General features: G+C 46.6%; 1 pseudogene; it reads right to left on the bottom strand.

Moving 5' to 3' along the window:
• Window positions 1-595: 595 nt before the first annotated feature.
• On the bottom strand, window positions 596-2,056 carry LOC147454656 (uncharacterized; annotated as a pseudogene).
• Between the last annotated feature and the right edge of the window lie 1,292 nt (window positions 2,057-3,348).

Raw genomic sequence — 3,348 nt, 5'->3', positions numbered from 1 at the left:
TTTGGACTATAGAATCATATCTTGACAGAATCACTACATCTCTGTCTGTAGGCAGTAACCTCATTTGATGACCTCAAAACCTGCAATTAGCATACATTTCAGTCAACTTGATGTCAACACAGATTCTCTCATAATCATAAGATTGGCAAAACATGAAAATACATGCATATGCTTGTCTTTCATTTTGTGCTGGCAAAGCGACGCGACAGTCAGCAGGTTCAGACTACACACATCTTGCACAATAAAGAGGGGGTGTCCTTAGGGCGGGTTCACACTATACGCACCCATAACATGAGCAGGCGCGAGGTCCCAGCTCTTCAGTTCACACCACGCTGGATACATTAGCGACACCAAACGAGCAAGTGACTAGATCTAATGCTTCTACAAGCTTGAGGTTTCACGATCAAGGCCTCGTCCGCAAGCATGAGAGAGAGAGAGAGAGAGAGAGAGAGAGAGAGAGAGAGAGAAGAAAACCATTTTCTTGGTCATGTCTGACATTCGAGATTTGGCATACATTTGGGATTTATGCCAAAATCTTGCCAAGATATACAATAGAAATATGCAATTTTTAAACTTGAAATTCAAGCTTCCACCAATTTACAACCGCTTTCTTTTAAAACAACAAGGAAATTTACACAAAAAATAGGGATATGTGAGCACTGAATTGGGACCCCTTCACAAAATTTGAAGGCCCATCGCTTCAATGAGCCTTCAAAGTGAACAAGCCAAAATTTGGTATATGCCTTTGGGTGCAAGGTGTCCACTTAATAATTAGCTACACGCGGGTCACACGTGGCTCAAGAAGGGGCATCTGTATGAACACCAGGGAAGCCGAAATGCGGTCAAGCTGATGGTGAAGCCTTGCCATGGAGCTTTGCAGATGGTCTACCAGCACGCTTGTGGAGCCCCTAGGTCTTGCACATCCTTTCTTGCTTGCTCTGTGGGGGGAACATGTAGCAAAGACTCATAGATGTGATGCAAAGAGGCATCCAATGTGCCCATCTCAGGGAGACTAGTAGCACCACATGTCTCTTGTTGGGATGCATTCAGCTCTTTCTGAAGTCGAGCATGCACGGCAAGAAGGGCAGACCCCCAGACTGGCCGTCCTGATAAGTGCAAAGGGTTTGCCATGGAATTAGAGGATGACCTGCCTGCTGGAGAGGAAAGGGCAGTTGAGAGAAGTCTGAGAAAGAAGAGGGTACAGATCTCGCCTCCGTAGAGAGCAGCCAGGGAAGCACCTGCCTTCAAATCCTCAAAATTCACCGGCAGGGGAGGGGTAGGAAGCCTCTGCCACATCCTTCTAAGCATGGAACTGCAAGCTTTAAGCCTCTTTGTCGAAAACTGTAGGGCGGCGGCTTTGGATTGCTCATCTCCTTTGTGCATCCATGTTTGAGAGCTTGGTGAGAAGCCTTCACATGAGCATGCGCCCCAGCTAGGGTCTCTCTGAGCAGGCAGCAAACATCTAGCATTTTCACGCTGTCGTGCATGCAATGCTGAAGTATCTTCCGATCCAAGCATGATGCATGTGCAGTGTGGGTGTGCAGAGTTTGCTTCGTGGATTCTTGAGTGGCAATGACAACATCCAAAGCCCGACACATCCAAGAAAGGCTCAGTAGGCGATCCGCTGATGAATTTGATGAAGAGTTACAACAATCATCAGCAGAAGTGTTGGTGAGTTTTTCCAGCATCTCTGTGAGATCTGTTTGAAACTGGTGCAAAGCTGGCGAGGGCCCTGTTGTAAAAGAGTCTGTATCTGCATCAAACACACGGGCATGGCGGTGCCCCAGCCGACGCCCACGAAGATAAGAGAGTAAGCGAGAGGAAACCTTGCAGGAGCTCATGGAAACCATGTTGTCGACAGGCAGCGGCATATTGAGCAGAGTACTGCAAGAGGGAGAATGAGTTACAGATCTGGCTATGGGAGCTCATGGGATAGGTGGGACAGTTATAGAGCACTTGGAAACGTGGGATTCCATTGTAAAATCGCCAATATGCAACTGGCCATGGTGGCTCTTTTGGCAGACAAGCATGGCTGGCAACCCCTGCAGTATGCCCTTCTCCCCCCCCCCCCCCCCCCCCCCCCCCCTCTCTCTCTCTCCCCACGCCCGGACACACACACACAGACATTAAAAGAGAGGGGCAAGCTTACCTGCATGAGCCAAAACAGCAGACACAGGGCACGTTTGAGCTTCAAATTAAGCCTTTGAGCGCGCGAGGTTCCAGACTTGGCCCTGCGCCCATGCCATCTACTATGACTGCGGTCATTGCGTAAGCGCTTTGCTCGAAAAAAACATTTTTCCAAAACCTCGCTATGCATACTTCCATGCTATGCCATGATTACTTTGCAAGAGCAATTCAATGTACTAGTCAACTCACAGATGCTCATGAGCGTAACTAATGGTATGATTGCATTGCAGAATCAAACCGCAAACAACACAACACCGCGGGCTAGCCACAATCGAGCATTGAGAATGATGACTAGCTCTCACTTGTCGTGTAGATTTCCCTTGTTAAGAAATCCCCAGTTGTAATTCTCAAATCTAAAATTAATTTTGGCATAATTACGGGTGGCCTCACCTTCTTGTAACTATAAGAATCAAGGTGGAGAAAATGGTTCACACACCGCCCAAGGTGCATGTGTGTCCATCTTCATAAATCCGCCTTGGGCACCCACTTTACACATCAAGGCTGCCCAATAAATAGCGACACAAATCTCCAAAGCGAACCACACAACCAAGGGGTTGGGCAACATGGGGACTTAACATTGAACCAAGTGCAACCTTTAAAGGAATGGAAGGCACGTCGTCAAACACCAGTTCAATTAGTGCCATCCAAGAGCCACATCCCTTTGCAAGCTAAAACAACTAGTTTGCAACTTGAATACAATACATTCCATGAAGCTTTCCAATATAAAATCAAATGATCGTGAAGAACACACCTCACAACATAACTATGAAAGCCACACCAAGATCCAACACGAACGCTATTTCAAACAATGTACCAATGACCATAGTGGGATTCTAACACAATGGATTTCATTACAATGCTCTGAACAAGGGATACACTTACTCCTTACTAGCTCATCTTCAGTTTTATTAGCCCGAATCGTTGTGGATATCTTCAAGATTCCTCCCATTCTCCAGAATCTAGAGTAAAGTTTTTCATGCAGGATGCAAAACATTGATTCAAATTGTTGACATCACCCCTATAATAGTCATTCTCCATTTTCCATCATACCCGTGGCTCGTCGATATCTGCCACTTGACCCTTATAATATAAAAAGAGAAGGTACACTGCCTGCTGACTTGAGTCGTCCCTAAGTCCCTTCCACATCGTCGCCCTAGAGCT

This window comes from Adiantum capillus-veneris, chromosome 7 (genome assembly GCF_014529385.1).
Source record: "Adiantum capillus-veneris isolate H3 chromosome 7, ASM1452938v2, whole genome shotgun sequence".
Lineage (NCBI taxonomy): Eukaryota > Viridiplantae > Streptophyta > Polypodiopsida > Polypodiales > Pteridaceae > Adiantum > Adiantum capillus-veneris.
Note: the sequence above shows the minus strand (reverse complement) of the source record. Positions and strands in the feature narration are given on the sequence as shown.